Source organism: Cryptomeria japonica, chromosome 11 (genome assembly GCF_030272615.1).
Source record: "Cryptomeria japonica chromosome 11, Sugi_1.0, whole genome shotgun sequence".
NCBI classification, from domain to species: domain Eukaryota; kingdom Viridiplantae; phylum Streptophyta; class Pinopsida; order Cupressales; family Cupressaceae; genus Cryptomeria; species Cryptomeria japonica.
The window spans coordinates 245,345,463-245,368,989 of NC_081415.1; positions in this window are offsets into that span (position 1 = coordinate 245,345,463).

Here is a 23,527-nt window from a genome sequence, read left to right on the forward strand (position 1 = left end):
AAAAATCAAAGTAGAAAAATAGGGTTAGGTTTGCTATTTTTAATATACATGCATTGGACAAATGAAAAACACATAAAAATTTATTTCCTCAATGCAGGTGATCGATCCAAGGAAGATTGGATCGGATTGAAGAAAAATTTGGTCGCTGAGAAGAAACCCTAACCTCCCTAAGTTTGAATTGTTTTTTGGTGGGAAGGCTCAAGCTTAAAATATGCCAACTTGAGACTTTGATTGATGATGATAGAGTGTGAAGAAGGGTGATAAGTGTGCAGTCAAAACAAGAAAATTTGAACTGACTGTGTGTGTGGAGGTGATACTAGAGCATAGGAAGGAAACTGATAAAGGTGTCCATACCAGTAGAGTGTGTGTGAAGAATACAGAGCGAAGGAATACTTGTAGAGTAGAACTGGTGGATATGTTGTAGAAGTTAAGCGTGATCCATCAGAGGCAGAAAAGGTTAAGAAGGGTGTGAGATCCGACAAAGAGGGAGAGTAGTAGAAGAGATTGTGAAAGTGACTGGTAAAGGTGAAACAGGTAGAACAGAGTAGATAAGAGTTACACAACTTTATTTGTGAGAAGGATTTATCACTATATTTGAAATATATCAGTTTGATCACTAAGTTGGTGCTTAGTGTAGGGGTTGTAGCTCTTTTGAGTTGGTGCTCATAAATTAATGGTTGGTTCTCCTTGGGTTGGTGCCCTAAATTGTAATCAGATCATTTTTTATTGTGAGGTTGGATTGGAGCAGAAGATCTCCAGCAGCTATTATCACCAAGGTTTTTCCCACATTGGGTTTTCCATGTATATCTGGTGTTATGTGATGCAATTTTTATGTGTGTGTATTATTGATCTAGTAACTATTCCTCCTTCACATTTAATTTGTATTGTTTGAGTAACCGGTCTACCCATCGTTTGTTTTATATGCCAACGATATATCCCTTGGACAGGAAAGTGTTTAAATCACTGATTCACCCCCCTCTTAGTGATCCATTGTGTCCAACAATTGGTATAAGAGCATAGGTGCCTTGTTTTGTCAAAGCGTTCTCTAGCTTGGGTAGATCCTGTCAAGTGTACACAATGGCAAGAAATGAATCTACCTCCTCAAAATCTCCTATGTTTGATGGTGTCGACTATGCCTTTAGGAGTAGAAGAATGGGAACCTATTTGTCCTCTCTAGGTTTTGATGTTTGGATGTCAGTTAAGAATGGGTATACCATCCCAAATGTTCCCCCTACAAATCCATATGCTAAGAAAGAATAAGAGAATAATGCTAAAGCTAAAAATGCCATTCTTAGTGGGTTATCTGATAATGAGTTTGTTAAGGTTATGCACTGCTCATCTACCAAATAAACTTGGGATAAGTTCTAGAAAATATTTGAAGGTGATGCTAAAGTCAAGGAAGCTAAGTTACAGACATTGAGAGCACAACTTGAGGATTTGAACATGAGAAATGAAGAGAAGATTGTTGACTATCTCCAAAGGATTGATGAAACAAAAAACACCATTAGAGGGTTTGGAGAAGAAGTGAAAGATGAGGTGGTAGTGAAGAAAGTACTTAGATCTCTCACATCTAAGTATGATACAAAGGTTTCAGTAATAGAAGAAGAAAAAGATCTGAAAACCTTTACAATGGACGAGCTATATGGTTCCCTAATTGCTTATTAGATGAGGACTGGCAGTACTGAGACTATGAAGAAAGAAGCTGCATTCAACACATCAAGGAAAGGAAAAGAAGATTTTGTTCAAGATGGAACCAATGAAGATTCTGATGATATCATGGCTAATTTTGTCAGAAGACTCAAGAGGGGTTCTGACAAATACAAGGGCAAGATTCCCTTGAAATGTTTCAATTGTGGAAAGATAGGACATTTTGTTGCCAAATGTCCCTATAATGATAAGGATGCAAATGATCACCAAATTGTTAGTATCATCTGGTAAAGATAAAAAGAAGAATGTCTACTGACAAGAAAGAAGAGGCAACCGAAAGCAAAGAGACCTCTACACTCATGAAGATGATGTCACAGATAAGGAGAGTTTCTTAGACGACTACTGTAGTGAAGAAGAAGTCAAAGAAAACCTATTTATGGCCCAAGGTGTCCCGGTTCAAGAAGAAAATGAAGAAGAATAAGGAGAAGGTGAAGTGGATGTTGAAGCAGAGCTCATCAGTGCCTTGGAAGAGCTGAAGAAAACAAGAAGAGATCTGAAGAAGGTGAAAAAGGCTGCAGTTGAAGAACAAGAGATGTTGGAGCGATCTCTTGATGAATCCAAGAAAATAATTATAGATCTAAAAATTCAAATGGAAGAGGCCAAGAGGATCTGTGAAGCTACTAGTACTGGTTTGAGTGAAAAGGAGAAGGAGCATCAAAATTTGGAAGAAAATTTTTTTAAGCTCCGGAAGGAATTAGAGAAGAGAAAAAAGGAATTAGTGATGAGAAGCAAGTATGAAAGCAGCATAGAGGCCCTAGAAAAATTGTTAAGCAATCAAAAGCAAAAAGGATACTAGTGGACTTGGGTTTGAAGAAGGAAAAAGTTCTGGGAGCAAGGACTCGGCCAGTAAGGAAATAAAATTCACAACATCAGAAGAAAGCAAGGACAAACACGTGTTTATTGTCAGCAAGCTTGAGAGGAAGAGGACATATGCTGTTGCTACAAGAATCAATCTGTAAACCAAAATGTTGTTGTGGGCCAGAAGGGTCAACATACAAACTGATATAATGGATACAAACGTATGAAGAATCTTAATGATCAAGGGTTTACAAGATTTCATTAGTTGAGGAACAAATATCTAGTAAGATAGAATCATGTTGCTCCTAGGAGACAAAACCAGTATGTACTGGAATTCTATGGTTATTGTCATCGATGAAATAAGTTTGGTCATAGAGTGGTAGAATGTAGGATGATGAATGTAACCCCTATTTTTGGGAGTAGAAACTCATTTACTGCATTACAAAGTACAAATGTCACATGTTATAACTGCAATGAGTTTGGTCATAAGAGTTATGAGTGTAGGAGAAACTTGCAAATGTCCTACAAGAATGTTCTGAACACACCTTTTAATGCTAATATAAAATGATATAAGTGTCAAAACTTTGGCCACATACCAAAGCATTGTAAACTGAGGACTGACAAGGAAAAGAAGGAAGTACCAGATCAGAAGGCAAAAACAAAACTGTAACAAAATGTTGCAACTGAAAAGAAGAAAGAAGAGAAACTGGTTTGGATTGAGAAAGACAAGAACAAATCCGAATCAAGTCTGATTGTGTAGGCTACCCTACACGCAAAAAGAAGAAATTTATAGGTAGTGGACAAGGGATGTTCAAATCACATGACTAGAGACAAGAAGAAATTTATCAAGCTTGAAGATTGAAATGGAGGCTCAGTGAGATTTGGAGACAACTCCTCCATCGAGATAAAAGGAAAAGGTACTCTAAACATAGATGGAAAATTGAAGGCACATGATGTTTATTATGTAGAAGGACTAAAACATAACTTTCTGAGTGTGAGTCAAATGCTTGACAAAGGATACAAATTCAGTTTTGACTCTACCGATTGTCAGATAAGGAAGAAGAGTACCGATCAGGTTGTAGCAAAAGGAAATAGGACAGATGGTAATGTATACAATCTAAAGGAATGCTTTTAGTCTCAATGAATGATGGGATAGGTAGATGAAAGATGGTTATGGCAAAGAAGGTTGAGCCATGTGAACTTTGATAATCTGGTGAAGATAAGCAAGAATTAGTATGTGAGGCACATACCTCTAATCATAAAACTGGCAAGCACATTCTATGATGAATGTGTTAGAGGCAAGCAAGCAAAGGTAAACTTCAAAACAAAGGAATATAACACCTCAAGACCTTTGGAGTTAGTACACACAGATTTGTGTGGGCCAACATGGACAAGAGGATTACCTAGTGAGAGATATTTCACATTAATCATAGATGATTACTCAAGAATGACTTGGGTAACCTTCCTGCATGACAAGTCACAAGCATTTGAGAGATTCAATATTTTTAGGAAGATGGTAGAAAATGACCACGGTTACCGGTTAAAGTGTTTGAGATCTGACTAGGGTGGAGAATACACTTCAAATGAATTTGTGGATTATTATGAGAGGCATGGAATCCAGAGGAAATACTCAGCTTCAAGGACACCATAACAAACTGGTGTTGCAGAGAGAAAGAACTAGACAATAAAGGATATTTCTAGGACCATGTTGAATGAAGCCAACCTACCAGATAGGTATTGAAAGGAAGCAATTAATATTTTTGTATACACATTAAACCAGGTGCAATTGAGAGTAAATAGTAACACGACACCTTATGAGTTGTGGTATGACAGGATACCATCATTAAAGCACTTTAGGGTGTTTAGCAGTAAGTGCTTCATAAAAAGGGATGAACATAGTCCCAGAGTGATGAAGGTATCTTGTTAGGCTACTCAACTCATAGCAAGGCCTATAAATGCTATAACAAGAGGCTAAGAAAAGTAGTTGAAAGTGTGAATGTCAAGGTGGATGAGGATTCATTTAAGGGAAATCAATTAGTGACACCTTACAGTGAAGTCTCAGAAGATGAAGATGAAAGATAGCCTGAAAATGAACCGGAAGAAGAAGCACCAAACAAGACATCAAACCGGTATGTGCAGAAGAATCACTTGGAAGACCAAATCATAGGAAATAAAGATGACGACATTCAAACAAGGAGGAGACAAGCTCAAAATAGTGAGTAGGTCAATTTCTGCCTCATGACAGAGATGGAACCCAAAACTTTTGAAAAGGCCAACACAAGTGAAAAGTGGGTAGATGTTATGAATGAAGAGGTTAAACAAATTAAGAAAAATCAAACTTGGGAACTCGTTCTTAGACCAAAAGACAAGAAAATCATAGGTACCAAGTGGGTCTACCAGAACAAGATGAATGAGGAAGGTAATATTGTTAGGCATAAGGCCAGAATAGTATGCAAAGGGTATTCTCAAGTAGAAGGAATAGATTTTGAAGAAACATTTGCACCAGTTGCTAGGCTTGAGGCTATTAAAATGTTTCTTGCTTTCTCAGCTTACAGGGGATATAAGTCTATCAAATGGATGTAAAATATACATTCTTAAATGAAAAATTGGAAGAAGAAGTGTACATGGAGCAACCAGATGGGTTTTAGTTACACGATGATGAAACTTTTGTGTGCCGGTTGAAGAAAGCTCTGTGTGGTTTGAAGCAGGCCGCCAGATTATGGTATTCCAGGTTAGACAAATACTTGAAGGTAAAAGGATTTCAGAAAGGGAATGCTGACAACAAATTATACATCAAGGTAAATGGAGATCATATGATTATATTTGTTGTGTATGTGGATGACATCATATTTGGTGGAGACAAGGACATCATGTGCAAGAATTTTGCAGATTAGATGAAGACAAAATTTGAGATGTCCATGCTAGGTGAGTTGTCTTACTTTCTTGGTTTATAAATTTCACAACAGAAGAAAGGCATATTCATCTCCCAAACCAAGTATGCCAAGGAAATGTTAAAAAAGTTTCAATTGGAGGACAACAAAATGGTAAGTACTCCCATGGTGATCGTTTGTAAATTGAGCAAGAATGATGAGTCACTAGATGTAGAGAAGACACTATACAAGTCTATGATTGGTAGTGTGTTATATATCTAACAACATCCAGACTAGATATAGTATAAGTAGTGTGCATCGTTACAAGATTCCAAGCTGCCCCCAAACAATCTCACTTAAATGCAGTTAGTAGAATCTTCAAGTATCTGCAAGGAACAATAAGTTATGACCTGCGGTATCCAAAGAAAGGAGACTTCATTTTGCAAGCATATACTGATGCAGATTGGGCTGGTTGTGTTGATGAACAAAAGAGTACAAGTGGAGGTGCATTCTACTTAGGAGATCAGATAGTGTCATGGCACAACAAGAAGCAAGATTCAATTTCATTATCCCTTGCCGAGGCCGAGTATATAGTTGTTGCTACATGTTGTGGATGAAGCAGACATTGAAGAACATACTGGTGGAAATACCGGATCCTATTCCAATCCTATGTGACAACTCAAGTGCAATAAACATCTCCAAGAATCTGGTAATGTACTCAAGAACAAAACACATTGCAATCAAGTATCACTTCTTGAGGGAGAAAGTAGCAGACAAAGAGGTAATAGTAGAATATGTTCCAACCAGTGAGCAAATTGCTAACATATTTACAAAGCCACTTCCTTTGAGCATATTTGTGTACTTGAGACAAAATTTGGGAGTTGTCCCACCATCTTGCAACACTTAATATGTAAAAGAGATGTATGGTTCAGGGGGAGTCAACAATTGCTATAATCTCATGACCCTTGAATCATGAAGCTGTTAGAATCAATGACAGTCCCAAAGACAATGAGAGGGGGGGTGAATCAGTGTCTGACCGGTTAGCAGAATATTTAAACTTATTAAGAACTTTGCATTCCAAAACTGTGTACCGGTAAATAAGAATTAATGTAGTAAATAAAAATAATGGAGACAACATAGAGAACACACCATAACACAAGATATTTAACGAGGAAACCTAGTGTGGGAAAAACATCGGTGGGATTTGTGACCCACAATATTCACTCACTAGCCAATGAATAAATATTACTTACAATGAGGGGCCTACACATGCAGGAAGGCCAATTGCCTAGAGCTCACTCCTCAATAAGAGTCTCACTAACTACAAAAGTGGATTATGAAATCCAATACAATGTATTGCTTCAAATCAACATCAACTATGCCAGGTTCAGTACCGGTTTAAGCTCAGTCTGTAATCAAAACCTTCGCTGTCCTAAAATCACCTTATACAAAATCCCTTATCCTTCGCATATATATATATACAAAATGATTTAAAAGACTTCACATATCTGAGTCTTTTAAAATATACCAAGTCGGCTTAACATAAGATAATTACAATAAATACAAGTTAATTCCTGTCAGCTTGAGTGCTGGTATACATTGTAGTCACTGTCGGTGAAGTGTCTGTTGGTGTATGTAGAAGTCTATGCCGGTGCTGGTGCCGGTGCTGGTGGCTTGCCAAATGGTTATCATCAATGAAAACATCACCATTCTCATGAGAGTGTAGAATGCCAACAAAAGCATGGACACAAGGGGAGAATGTGTCCTACCAAGGCTCCCTTTGCCATTGTTGTCAAAGGGGGAGAGAGAGTAGTGTGTGTTGACATCAATGCCAAAGAGGGAGATTGTTGGTATTGAGTTGTCATTGGTGAGTAGGAGTTTGTTGGCATTAGAGATTGATGTCAACCGGTATGGTATAAGCATGAGTTATCACCAATAAGAGGTGATATGAAGAAGTTCGTTGGCATGTTAAGTAAATACTGGCAAGGCATGAAACCAATATGTATGAAAGTTGGGTGCTAGTTTGTGATGAAGAGGTAGAATGTTAACAAGATCACAATTAAGCAATATACAGGAGGATAAGGTGAGTTGTCGGTAAGAGAAAAATTTTAGTGTGTTGGACATATCGGTAAGGGTATGCACCGGTAGAAGGATTTGTCGGATGAACAAGTATGAACCGACCCTATGTCAGTGAGTGGGTCGTATGCCGATGTGTTTGTCATGTGGATGCTAGGTGGCAAAAAAGGAGATGTCAGTGTGTTTGCATCGTCGAGGCAAGGTAGTTGCAGGGAGAGGTAAGCATTTAATGCAGTCCCCCTTGATTTGTGGATTGAAGATCAAAATTTTTGTGGCTCGATGAAGAATGAATGACAAAAGAAGATTAGAGAGTTGTTGGCTTCATGATCGAAGCATGGAATCAGATTACAGGATGACCTCGAACAAGAAACAACTAGATCTTAAATATGGTCAACAAAAATCAAAGTAGAAAAGCAGGGTTAGGTTTTCTATTTTTAATATACATGCATTGGACAAATGAAAAATGCATACAGATTTATTTCCTCAATGCAGGTGATCGATCCAAGGAAGATTGGATCGGATTGAAGACAGATTTGGTCGTTGAGAAGAAACCCTAACCACTCTAAGTTTGAATTGGTTTTTGACGGGAAGGCTCAATTTTAAAATATGCCAACTTGAGACTTTGATTGATGATGACAGAGTGTGAAGAAGGGTGATAAGTGTGCAATCAAAACAAGAAAATTTGAAGTGATTGTGTGTGCAGAGGTGATACTGGAGCATAGGAAGTAAACCGGTAAAGGTGTCCATACCGGTAGAGTGTGTGTGAAGAATACGGAGGGAAGGAATACCTACAGAGTAGAACTGGTGGATATGTTGCAGAAGTTAAGTGTGATCCAATAGAGGTAGAAAAGGTTAAGCAGAGTGTGATATCCGACAAAGAGGGAAAGTAGTAGAAGAGATTGTGAAAATGAGCGATAAAGGTGAAACTGGTAGAACATAGTACATAAGAGTACAAAACTTTATTTGTGACAAGGATTTATCACTGTATTTGAAATCTATTAGTCTGATCACTAAGTTGGTGCTTAGTATAGGGGTTGTAGCTCCTTTGAGTTGGTTCTCATAAATGAGGGGTTGGTGCCCTAAAATTGTAATTAGGTCATTTTTCATTGTGAGGCTGGATTGGAGCAGAAGATCTCCAGCAACTATTCTCACCGAGGTTTTTCCTACATTGGGTTTTCCTCGTATATCTGGTGTTATGTGATGCAATTTTTTATGTTTGTGTATTATTGATCCAACAACTATTCATCTTTCGTATTTAGTTTGTATTGTTTTTGTAACTGGTCTACCCATTGTTTAGTTTATATGCTACCGGTATATCCTTTGGGTAGATCTATTATGTCCAACAATTGGTATCAGAGCATAGTTGCCCTATTTTGTCAAAGCATTCTCTATCTTGGGTAGATCCTGTCAAGTGTACACAATGGAAAGAAATGAATCTGCCTCCTCAAAAGCTCCTATGATTGATGATGTCAACTATTCCTTTTAGATTAGAAGAATGGAAACTTATTCGTCCTCTCTAGGTTTTGTGTTTTGGATGTCAGTTAAGAATGGGCATACAGTCGTTTTAGAAGTACCTTTGTAAAGATTTCTTGAATTTTATTCTAAGAAAACTATTCACTCAGTAGACTTTGACGACTCTACATACCCCAATAAGAAGAAGCAGTGGATGCGTCTCAATTGCGTGCAAACGGTGGCGATGATTAAAACTATTTCCAAAACACCTTCTCAATTAAGAAACACTAGGAGGAGGGCTCTGTTTCATCCAAACATATTTCTTGTCAGGCTTGTGAAACTAAATTGTAGGCGAACAAGCTATAGCTTGTCATTAGGCGTCCTGGAAAAAGGCTAACGTGATTTCTCGTTCCTATCAAATTCATTATACAAGTGAAGTGGGTTGAGAGAGATTTTATTATACCATACATACGGTAGAGAGGTGGAGCTTCTGATTATCTCAGAGGGCTAATGAACAATGGGAAATTGTTTGGAAGGGCTAAAATGTTTTGTGGTTGGGAGTATTACTGTGAAGAGGCAAATTGCTTTATCAATCAAATCCGTGAGGATGAAAAGACACATTTGAAATAAAACTAATCATCAATTGTGTTACAACGTATCGTGTTTTCATAATATACGCATGAAAAACTGATAAAAATAATTATTGGCTAATTTCACTTAAATTCATTCCCATTTTTGCAGTTTTGGCCTCGTCTCCTCACCTTGGCAATTTCTAACACAACTAAACTGAATTTTTTTACATGAATGCACTCGGTAAAGGGGGAAAAATTGGGTTCCATGCATAAGCTTACAGAGATAGTAGATTTTCAAATGGACTAAAAATGAATTTATCTTTGAATGTAATCCTATGGTTACAAGAGTTGCTTTCATGCATATTAACGACCACCTTCATGAGTTGCTGGGAGGAATGGTTTTGGAAAAGCAAACTGGGTAGAACAGTTCACCACTTGCATAGTAGGCACAACTATGCCCTTGTCAAATTATATGGTTCAAAAAAAGATTGAACACTTCTTGAAAAAGAGTTATCAAGTTCCAACTACACCACAATAGTATCATTCATGAGCCTTGAGATGGCATATACTTCAACATGTAATTGAATACTTCAGTCTTAGAATGATTTAGATCTTCGAATAAAATTTGACACAAATCTTTGACTGATTTTTTAATCATCTAATTTTTAAACTAGTATACTTATATTAAAAATATATATGTAAAATATGTCGAGAGATATCTTATAATAGAAGAGAATCATTATAAAATAAATGTTCTTCTAAAATACTAAAGAACAAGAATACAAATCCATTAAAGTCATGCATGCAAAAAGTTGTGAATCTAGTTGGAGACAAGTGCCAAGGGTTGTATTTTATTTGGAATAATAAATACCACCTCCACTGAAACATGGCATATTTCATGCATTTACCTGTCACTTGCATGTCAAATTACTTCAAAAATGGATTTTTGTTTACGGATATTTTGATGTTATTGTAGATGCCTTTCGGCATAACTCGACATAATGTGTGTGTGTGTGTGTGTGTGTGTGTGTGTGTGTGTGTGTGTGTGTGTGTGTGTGTGTGTGTGTGTGTGTGTCACTATGGAATTCGTTGGCTTCATTCACATGGGAAATCTTAAAAAAATTAAAATGTGTAAAATTATCTTGCTACAATGTTGAGAAAACGTCGGGGCCCACAACAGTATCGTTTCGTTATATAGTTATTATATTAACAGTAGACTACTTCTTCTTTGTATTGGTTGCTAGTAAGGACCTAAGAATTACTGTATGTGATCACATCACATCGCATCATATTACTTAAGAAATGAGAACGTGGTTCTTATACGATGGCCCATTTACCAATATAGGAGTATGTTAGAAAAAACACAAATCTAAAAATAAATGCTAGTACAAGATGAATTAATCAAAAAATATACCAATAAAAAATAAAACTTTGATACACCACAGAGGCAAAGAATATAAACTACTGTATTTTCTCTACGAATGCAACAAACTTCTTTCATTTTTTTAAATTTATTTATTAGCAGAAATAGGAGATATATACACAAAGAAGAATTACAATGGACAGACACCAATGGAAAAATCTGGAAACTTTTCCAACCAAGGAAAAACTAAAAATAGATAAACTTTGGGAAACAATCCTAACTAATAAATTAAAAAACAAGATTTTTTTATATTTTAAAATCCTCCCTAAAATAGTTATAAATCATATTTTTATTTATTTTAACACCCTGGACCCTAAAATTTGATTTGTGGGACAACTTCTCATCCCTAACAGATTTTTCAATCCATTGAAAACTTCTTCCTTTAGAGGCTTTGTCAAAATGTTAGCAACTTGATCTTTGGACCTGCAAAACAAAAGTTTGATCTCTTTATTTTTTACCAGTTCTCTGATGAAGTGAAATTTGATATCAATGTGTTTGCTTCTTCTATGAAAGACCGGATTTTTAGAAAGTGCAATGGGTGATTGATTATCACAAAATATAATTGTTTCCTCCATTTGGGGCTACGTCAATGCTTCAAGCATTCTTCATAACCAAACAACTTGACAACCTGCTGAAGTAGTTGCTACATATTCTGCTTCTGTTGAGGACAATGCAACAATGGGTTGTTTCTTTGAAAATCATGAAATTACACCTGAACCAAGACTAAAAAAATATCCTAAAATAATTTTCCTATCATTTTGGTTTCCAGCCTAGTCACTATCTGTATAACCAGTTAACTTCAAAACATCCTCCTTTTCATTAAAAAATCCATGACTTGTAGTCCTCTTCACATACCTAAGTATTCTTTTACCTTCTTGTAGATGAGTATCATGTGGATCCTCCATGAACCTACTTATCAAACTAACTGCATACATAATATCTGGTTTTGTTGTTGTTAAGTACATTAAGCTTCCAACCAAACTTTTATACATAGTAGAATCTACCTTATTGCTTTCATCTTTTTTGCTCAACTTCACACCATAGCAATAGGCGTAATTGTTGGTTTTCTATTTTCCATCTTGAACCTTTTCAAAATATCATTTGCATATTTTTCTTGTGAAATGAAAATCCCATCACTATTTTGAGTTACTTCAAGACCAAGATAATAGTGCAACAAACCAAGATCAGTCATCTCCAATTCACTCTTCATTGCCACATAAAAATCTCCAAGCATGTTTTCATTATTCCCAGTATAAAGCAAATCATCAACATAAATGCATACTATCACAACATCTCCATGTTGTTTTATGAATAAGGTAGGTTCATAAGGACATTTTTCAAAACCATTTAAAAAAATATATGATTCAATTCTTTCATACCAAACTCGAGGTGCTTGCTTTAAACCATACAAAGCTTTCTGTAGTTTGAGCACCTTACCTTTATGACCTTTAATCTCAAAACTAGGTGGTTGTTCAATGTAGATTTCTTCTCCAATACACCATTTAAAAAATCTGACTTTACATCCATATGAAAGAGTTTCCAACCCTTTTGTGCTAAAAGAGCTAAAATCATGCGAATAGTATCCATTCTAGCAACAGGTGCAAAAACTTCATTATAATCAATACCCGATTTTTGTTTGTATCCCTTCACTACCAACCTGGCCTTGTATCTATTTACTTTACCTTTCTCATTGTACTTTGTTCTATACACCCACTTTACTCCAATTGGCTCCTTATGCTCAGAGAGATCTACAAATTCCCAAGTTTGATTATTTTCTATGGTTGCAATTTTTTCATTCATAGATGTAACCCATTTTTCATCTTTTATTGCTTCTTCAAATGTAATAGGATCACAATCAACAAAAAAAGCAAAATGACAAATATCTTCATTTACTGATGCAATTGTATTGTTTCCCATCTTGACTTCAGATTTGATGGACTCATCCAAATTCTGAAATATCTCTTTGCGTCTTGTCATATGATTATTGCACCCGCTATCAACATACCATTTGTCATCATTTACTTCTTCCTTTGTGTTCCATGTTAGCAAGACATAGCCTTCCTTCCCTTCACCTTCATTTGCATATTGGCCTTTCTGTTTACTTTCATCTACTATCTTTTTTATCATTCAGAAGCAAAGTGACTATACTTTTGATAGTAATAACATTGAATAGATGATTTATCATAGTGTTAGTGTAATTATTTATTCATGTTGGATATTATTACACCTTACTTAAGTTTACTTAGGATAATGCATTTCATAGTAGTTTGGGTATGAGACACTTGGGTGTTTGTGCCACATTGGGATAGTGTGTGTAGGAGAATTTCCACCTTTTGTGGGTTTATCTTGTTGTTACATTCCACATTCGGTGGGTGATCCACCTCATGTGGAATATTATATTGTTTCTCTTACCTGCCCCTACTTATCCCTACCCACCCTTGTTTCTTATTGAACCACATGTCATGTTTGTGTGCTCACATATCCATATAGCATTGCCTATATAAGCAAGCTCATATTCTTTGTATGTAATGATTGAACAACTATTGAACATTTTTATCATTCATCTATTGATGAGAATACAGTTTATTCTTGTCTTATATTTTCTCTCTTTATTTTTTACTTTTTATTGAGCTCTTGATCTTGGAAAAACCTCACACATACCTCTGAAAACCTCTACCTCTTTGCTGAAAATTTGCTCTACCTCTACCTCTTGATTGAGTGAAGCTACAATTTTCTTCATCACTTCTATTGCTTCTTTGATCTTTGCCTCTTTGTAAAAAGCGTCCTCCTCTTCCTCTTGAGTTTTTACCTCTTCCTCTTTATGCGGAAGATGATTCTGGTGCTGCTTCTTTTTCTTTCATAGATACCTTGCTCTTTAAGGCTTTCTCAAGTGGCTCATTTGTTGATTTACTTTTTTTATGCTCATTTGTGTACAATGAACCCATAAGCTCATCAATAGACAAAGATGTTAGATCTTTTGATTCTTCAATAGCTATAACTGCAGGATCATATTTTGCAAGAAAACTTCTTAAAATCTTTTCAACAATTTTTTGGTCAATCATAAATTCACCATTTGATTTCATCTGATTAATTATTCTCATTGTACGAGTAAAGAAATCTCCTAAACTTTCTAAATCAGAAATTTGTAAAAGTTCAAAATCTTTCCTAAGCATTTGTAGACAAACTATTCTTACTCTTTATGTACCTTGAAATGATTGTGCAAGTAGATCCCATACTTCTTTGGCCTTTGAAGTGGTTGTAACTCTTGGAAGGAGAGTTTCATCAAGAGCCTGCACTAGGAACAATAACGCTTTTTGATCCTTTTTCTGATTATCTTGCAGTAAATCCCTTTCATTTTGTGTGAGTTTTGCTAATATTGCTGCATCTACTGGTTCTAAGTGCCCGTTCTATACAAGATCCCATAGCTCTTGCGATCTGAACAAATTCTTCATTTGAAAACTCCAAAAATTATAGTTTTTCCCATAAAATTTGGGAATTTGCAGCCATGTATTGTTAGCATTTATCAACATTTTGAACCTGCTCTGATACCATATGTTAGAAAAGACACAAATCTAAAAACAAATGCTAGTACACGGATGAATTAATTAGAAAATATAACAATAAAAAATAAAACTCTGCAAAACCACAGAGGCAAAGAATATAAACTACTGTATTTTCTCTAAGAATGCAACAAACTTCTTTCATTTTTATTTATTGGCAGAAATAAGAGATATATACACAGAGAAGAATTACAATGGACAAACACCAAAGGAAAAATCTGGAAACTTTTCCAACCAAGGAAAAACTAAAAACATATAAACTTTGGGAAACAATCCCAACTAGGGGAAAAGAACTAGTAGCCATCATAGCTAACTTCGCACACCCACAGATCCTAAACGGTACATCGAATTTTGATTTTTTTTTTAGTTGTCTTCATGTGCGACTTAACTGCTTATAGCCATTGATCTGGTTTCTGGGTAGTAACGATGCACGCTATGGAATCAATTATGTGCACAAAAGTCAAAAATTACACATTTCAAAGTGTTGCCTAATACCTAACTAAAGATGTTCCAGTAACCGTCAACTCAAAATCGCTAGTACCTGTTGACTAATGTCCCAATAATGATGCACAAATGTTCCAATAGTTGTGCACAAATGGGCCAATTAATTACAAAAAATGATCGGTTATTGGTACAAAACAAATTTATTAATGGTGTTTTCAATATGACAGCTATTGGGGGGTCAACATGGCAATAAGGTGACAGTTATTGGAACTATGTTATCTATTGGTGCTCTTCCCCTAATATATTAAAAAACAAGATTTTTCTATATTTTAAAATCCTCCCTAAAATACTTATAAATCAGATTTTTATTATGCCGAAGGCGTCTCTTTCTATGAAATGGACGAGCTAAAGTTTGCAAATCAATCGTCTATAATGAGTCTCACGCACTACAAGACAATTGAAAAGCTCGTGACCGTCGAATTTTCACGACTGTCACGCAATTAAAATGATTGAAATCCTTACTTTAATGTCAGAGTAAAAGATGCAACCATTAAAATCCTTACGACTGTATGCCAAAGCAAAAGACACGGCCATAAATATATCATGTGGAGCATGACCTGTAGAATTTAATTCTGTCAGCATTTCGTTGATAAATATATCAACTGTATCCTCATAAATGTGCGACTGTACTCAGTGCACCACCTCCCAAACTTTAAATCGAACATCGAAGACGCCAGAAAGATCCAGACTCACTTTGGAGAAAAGGATCGACAATTTATATACATTGCATTCGTTAAAAATCCAATTCATATTGTATAAATATTTAGTTTATAATTTTTTTTAAAATCACAGTCTGCTAGACTAAAACGCTTTCCTTACACACTTCCAGATCAAGTATTGACATTTGCATGACAACTATGTTGACTGGAAATTGCTATCAAGAAAGAAGATCGACTTTTATATCCAAATGAACCTACCTCATTGCAAAGTTATTTGTCTGCAAAGGTTTCCAGAATTTTGTTGGGAATCAACGACGAATATGGGTAATGCTTGTGAATGTTGCACATCTTCTCATAATGAACCCTCTGCAGCTTCTTGTTCTCTTTCCATCGATTTCCTCAAGCTTAGCATTCAAAAAGTGCATCCAACTGATCAAATCGAGCTGCTCATTGGCTTCATTGAATATCAACTACAGAGGATCAAGGTAAACAACTCCAACCATTCAGACAATGGTCTTTCCATATTTTATTTACTAAATGTTTGACAAACCAAACCCTTCTTGCATGCTTTCTCAGAAGCATTATCATCATCCTCTTCAATATTTGATCTGGACTCCGTAGCATCCAATACAAGTCTGGCTACTAATTTTATAAACATCATTTCAACAGAAGTGGAAAAGCTAAAGAGCACGGTATTATTGCTTTCACCCTTGTGAAAAATATTTTTCCATAAAAGATTATTTGCTGAATTCAGAATAAGAGAAAACCAAAATGGACTATAACTTTGTCATTTGTCAGGATATATCTAAGGAGATGGGAATCTTAGCATTGAGTGAGCTGAATAGGCTTGTTTGACAAGTTGCAAGACGAAGGAAAAGATCATGACTATCCTTTGACTCATAGAATTTAATTTTTTACAGTGCAACTTCATAAATTTGGGTACATTTTTTTTTTAAATATTGAAAGAATGCAATAAGAATTACAAATAAACAGTCAAAAACTGTCAAGAGAATAGAACATTAAACTGCCCAGCTATCTAGAATAGCAAACAACAACAACACATAAATTTTCAGAGATACATAAGCAAATAACATCCAAAAAATAGACTACAAGAGTTTGCTACAACCAAGAAGACAAACTCAAAAACATACTGAGTGTACAAAAGACCAACTGGGGAGAAATTAATTACATAACAATGGCCTTTTATTTTTTATTTTTTTATGTTGTTGTGGGGAGTGGTAGATCGTGAATGTGCTTCTACTACCAAATCTTTCTAATCCCAAGAAAATAATTCTACGTTTGAAAATAATAGTATTATGGTAGAAAATAAAACCTCTTTTATTTACTGGAAAGTATTTCCTACCTTGACCAATCATTCATTTGCGTTCCATGGTAAAAATTAATTAATTAATATCCATAAACATCACCTAGAGGAATCTTACACTAGAGAAATTAAGGAAATATGCCCAAAATATTACTTCTAACTTTAAATTAATTATATTATTTTACATTTTATACTATACTAATTATATCTATAAAATATTATATTATAGATTAATATTATAGTTATTAGTAATATTAGTTTAAAATCATAATAATAATAAAATATAATATAATTAAAATGAAAAAATATTTAATTATATATGATTTTAAATTAAGTGTATAAGTTAATATCATAGATTTATATTATATAATTATAATTATATTTGAGCTTCTTTCATGAATGATTCTTATATAAATCAAAGTCATCTTTAAGGGATAAATTTGATGCTTCCTTACCATTAACAACAAAAGAGGAATAGGAGCAACGACTAGCATAAGAGGTACAAGAATTTACAACCAAAGATCCTTTGTAGAATCAAATTATATTATATTTATTTAGCCAATAGTATCTCTCAGTTGATGTTTCTTCTTCCATCTCCCCTTGTATCTCTAAACATGTCTCATTCTCCCTATACCTCTATATTGATATGTCTTTACCTTTCTAGCTCCATATCTCACTATTTCCTATTCCATATTAACCCCCATCTCTCTCTCTCTTTAACACCTATCTCTATTTTTATCTTTATCTCTCCCTCTATATATATTTATCTCTTCTATCTCTCTATATATGTCTCTCCTCTCTCTTCATCTCTCTCTCTCCCCTCCATCTCCATCTCCATCTTCCACTCTATCTCTGTATCCCTCTCTCCATCTCTCTCTCACTATTTCCCCCTATATCTCTTCCTATTAATAACTCTCTCCTCTCTCCCTATTGCAAACATAACATGAGGTTACTCATCGTAGAGCTTTTTTATCTTCTTGATTAAACTATCACTTCCCCATTAATACTTTTGTTTATGCAAACGATATTATTTTCTAAATTGTCTCAATTGACCTCATGTACTACACAAATGATGTATGCAAATAATAGACCATATTTTTTCCCAATTAACCATCTATATGTATTAGGCATACCCATTTCACACTAAGGTGCAATTACTAGTTTATTACGCTAAAGGCGTCTCCTACTATGAAATGCACCGAGCTAAATTTGGGCATCAATGATCCAAACTATTTGAGAGAAGGTGCAAGATGATGCAAGTCATCTTGACCATCGATACATCCAAATAGTCGTTGCTTACAACTTGCCTGCCGAGTCTCTAACAGTACTAGTATCAACATTAGATTAAAAGGTTTTCTCATCATCATTTATTTAAATCAACAACTTGTCGTGTACGGTTTGTAGAAGGCCTATGCTTCCCTACGGATTTGATGATTCCTTCTCACGAAGTACACACAATCTAGAGCCTTTTCTCCTGCCCGTCAGATCGCCAACTCTCACAAACAGGTTCCCAACACTAGCATTGTCATTTGCAGCGACCTGTACTGAAATGGTAGCTTTCGAATAGGGTATAGATGTCCATCGCTTCTCTTGGAAATGCATTGGTAGACATATATACAAAATGTGGAGCATGGACAAGGCACGTGAAATGTTTGACAGGGTGTCTCACCTCAAAGAAATGTGATCTCGTTTGTTGCTACGATTGCAGGCTATGCCCAAAATGTGTTTGTTGATAAGGATTTAGAAACCTTCAATCTAACGTAACTGGGACGTATTAATCCAGAGGCTGCAATCTCTGCCAATGTCAAAATTGGAGCTTTAGAACGAGATATGGACTTCCACCACACGATAAAAGAGAGGATTTTGCCAGATGCTATAGACATGTAAGCATAGACAAAACACCTAAGCTATTTGATAGAAAGCCTCTAGGAATTGTTTACAAAATGCTTTGATTATAGGATATGCAAAATGCGGGCAACTAGACTGTTTGGCAGAATACCTCAAAACACACTGTTCTAGTGGAATGCCCTGGTTGCAAGATATTAGCAAAATTGGTTTGTCGAAAAGGGTTAAAATACATCCTAGGCCCAACCACATTGGAATATGGAGACACTTTTGGAGGGTGATCTCCTTTAACATTTTTGGAAAACCTTTAAGATAAAGCCAACAAACTATTAAGGCATTTAAAATTTAAAAAAAAAATTACAAATTATTTACAAAGTAGAAGGCATCCATAGAAAATCATTACCATAAATCACTTTCTTCATCATTGGAAGATATTATTGATGAGTCAAATTCATCGATGAAATATTCATACAAATTCATTTCACCTATTTTATCAGACAAATATATCCTACAATGCAACATAGGTAACAAAAGGTCAGATATGTGTTCCTTTTACCAATCCCAAAACCAATACATCTATTGAACATTATGATTTCAATATTATTCTTCCTTGTGATTTTCTTCGATATCATTAATTTCTAATGAATGCAATTCTTGCATAGCCTAAATAGATAGAATTAATCCTAATAGTTGGAATGTCTTTAACGTGTTTAACAATTGGTACCATACTCATCCAATGCATAGTAGAACATATCTCAAATATAATTTTCACCAAATGAGTTTGATATCGTGTAGGTTATTCACACATGCAACATGACCATACATATTCAATACATTTTGAAGCATAATAGTGATTCTCAAATGTTGGCCAAACATGATTTAAATTATACCATCTAAAAAGGAGAAATTTTAAATATATTGTGCCTTCCAAAGGTTGCTTTTAGAAAAATTCCTTTGTTGAATGAGCAAACATAATTTAAATTGGATTTATATGTTTGACCAAAGTAATTTATTTCTTCTTCCAACAACTAAGTTGGTACAACACATACTTTACCTTACACTACACTACTTTGCATCCAAAACTATGATGTACAATAAGGAATATAAATACAACTATAATACAATAATGCATAAACTAAAACCCCATAGACCAAATTGTAGAGTAAAAATATAGTCAAATTCCAGTGGGATTCACTTTGTCCACTGAAATCATTGCCTGTTACGAAATTTCATTCATCAAAACATCAACAATCTGAGAATGTTTTATTTCTTGCAAATAGGGGTGTGAAATGCTCAAAGAAAAATTAAATCTTTATCAAGTACGAGTGCTTTTGGTGTCTAAGACTTGAACCTTTTCTTATAGTTTTTTATATAAATTTTAATATTTATTTAATACAATATTACTTCCATTTTAAAGAAAAAACACAACCATAATGAAAAGAAAAAATATTATCATATTTTGACTTTAAATTTTACATGATAGTTGTATGAAAGAAGGGTCAATCATGTAATTAATTTTATTCTTTTGTACTATTAGTGATGAATGTTTGTTAATAAATAAATTTATATGATTATTTTTATTTAATTTATTATATCTATAAGGTTTTAGGATCTATAATTGATAGGCATTTCTAATCATACAAGAATCTTGAAGATATCTTAATCATCTATGGCTACAAAGTGTATTTAGTTGTCATTGGTCAATGCATAATGTGATTGTAATATTCATGTTCCATGAGACATTCTCACCAACCAAGATTAAACCACAATTGCACCTTACTATTAAAAACAATTTGATGCAAACTATTGTCACCTAAATACATTTCTCCTCCATCATAAATATATATTCATCTATATCCTTTACCCTATCATTTTCTACTCTCTCTATTTATCTCTTCTTCTCCCTCACTCCCTCTCTCCCCCTCTATCTCTCCCTCTCCCTCACCATCTATATCTCTATCTTAATATATTCCTCTCTATCTCTTTCCCCTATCTCTATCTCGTTACCTCTCCATATCACTCCATCTTTCTATATCTCTTGAATTATCCTTTATCATCTCTCTACTTTTGTCCTTCTCTCTCACTCTATATATTGACCCTTTCAATCTTTATCTATCCTCTCCCTCTTTCTCTCTTTCTCTCTCTTTCATCTACTTCTCCATCTCCATCTCTATCCCCTATCTCTCTTGCTTGTCCCCTCTCTATATCTATCCCATTATTTCCCCCTTTCTCTATCCCTATTTATACATCTATCTCTCCTATTCCCTCTCTTTGTACTGCAAACATTACAGGATCTTGTTGCTAATGGAGCTTGATTATCATCCTAATTCAAAGGTTTTGTTTCGGTTATGTTTGGATCCTATTTCCAAACCTTTGTTGGATAGACAATATCATTTGCTAAATTATGTACCATCTGCCCTTATGTACACCACATTATTATATGTAAAAATAGACCCTTTTCTTTTTTCTTTCTAAAATTAATCTCCCAAACCTTTTCGAAGTACCTATTGCACACTAAGGTGCAATTGCTAGTTTTAACATAGTGCGCATTCACGCGAAACCAAGGAACAAACGATGAGATGGACGGACGAAGTAGTAGATAGAAAATAAATTTCCCGTTGGATGCCAAAATCAGGTCATGCATTTCAAATAAAGAGACTCCTTCGGTGTAAAAAGGGAAGCAATTACAAGCATGAAAGTTTTATCAATTGATTCAAAAGATAAACATCTCCAAATACATTTGTAAGGAATGGTGCGAGTACGATGGAGACAGTACATTTAATGATGCATGGCACAGCTGCCATTTCCCTTCAATATTCACGTGAAGGCACACTGTCCTTCCTCATTCGCAAGCCAGAGACAAGTACGTTACGCAGGCTGAAAATGTGAGCAGAGACCTCCATAAAACACGATTTCGGGGAGTTTTGACAAGGAAAAATCAGAGCACAAGTTACAGGAGTGCGGGAAAAGGAATGGAGGAGGAGGCGAATAGTCAGGTACCCATCTTGATATTATACATATGCTTTTGTGTGTTTATGTAAATATGTAATATAATATACACAATCGACTATATGACACAAATATGGATAGATTTTTAGTATAAACACATACGAAGATATAAAAAGATCTAAAGGAGTTCAGTTTTGTGCTTCATGGCCATGACTTTTATTGTACTGCAGAATAGTAAATAGAATGTTTATCAATCTTTGTTTTAACTTTTCATGAAGGATAGCCAATAACAGAATTCCTTTACCATGAATTTTCCACTTATCCTATTTGTGAATGGATTTGGAAAGCTGAAATTTATGATTAAGTACAGAGTCTTAAATGATTTGCCAAGCCATGGTTATAGAGATAGCACCTGTAGATATTTGTTAAAAGGGCATCAAGTGGCAATATAAATTAGGCATAGCTTGAAACCCTGAGTTGTAAAACTTGCTCTTACTTAAAGGGCATGTGTTCATGAGGTTATCGTACCACCATAGGAAAATAGAAACGTCATTGCTGATGCAGTTTTGTGGTGGCATCTTTGTAGATGCTGATACCCACATCTACAATCAGCCCTCAGTCCTCCACTTGTACTCTCACTATACGTCCATCCTCAACCCATGAGCAAGCAACCCCACCCATTCAGTAGTTAATCCAGTTCTTGCTAATCCAGCCAATTATAATCGCGATCAATCGAGGAAACACCCAATGCCACTCAGTTGCACTCGTGGTGAGTTTTTGTGCGTGTATTAGTGTGAGTAGTTCTAAGTCCATTGCCATTACTAGAATAGAGAGTTCGAACTATACCATTGAGTTATACGTGTGTGTATTAGTGTAGGGATTTTTTTACAGTGGATCCCATTATCAGTTTTAAGGGTTTCCAACCACATTCCTTCAGTTAGTGCGAAAGGATTCTATTGTGGATAGACCCTATTGCTTTTTACCCTCATTAAGAATGCTAGTATTTGTATTGGTGACAAGGAATTGTGTTGTGACTCTTGTGACAATTTTTAGGTTCCTCAAGGATGTGGTGTTGTTCTACTATTGCATTTGGATAAATATGGGATGTGGTGTTGTTCTACTATTGCATTTGGATAAATATGGGTTATGAGAGTTAATTTGTGATAGAAATTTATGGATCTAATATCATATCATTATTCAAAAGAAATAGTTGTGGGACTAGATAGGTTTAGCGTTCTATAGTTTGAAAGAGGAATTGGTAATGCTATGGGATATTTCAATGCTATTGCTAAACAAGAAAAAAAATTGGGGTAAATGTCCCTCCACTAATATTTTGGGTCAATTTTAAGGAACTCGTAGATAATAATTGCTTAATTGAATGCCCCACCAACAATGGAAAATATACTCGAACTATTAGAAGGTTTTAGACTTCCACTATATTGTAGAGAGGCTTTGATAGGTTGTATTGATTCTAATGTGGCAATCAAGGAATTTAAGGATTTTAGGCTTTATAATTCTATTTTCTAGGTTAGAATAATATCCAATTACTCTTAGTATCTTTGAAGATAGTGCCCCAAATAAAATACCATTTTAAATTTGAAGTTGTGTAGTTTAGACACCAAAAATTTCATCCACTCTGTCAAACTTGGTAGAGTGTTCCTCAAATACAAAAATTCAAGGATGTTGCAATTATGTATGAAAAATAAAATAATATATTGAAACGAAACCATTCCAAAATCATTTCTAGGAAAAATTAAGAATCAAGTAGTAGCACCATGATCTACATGG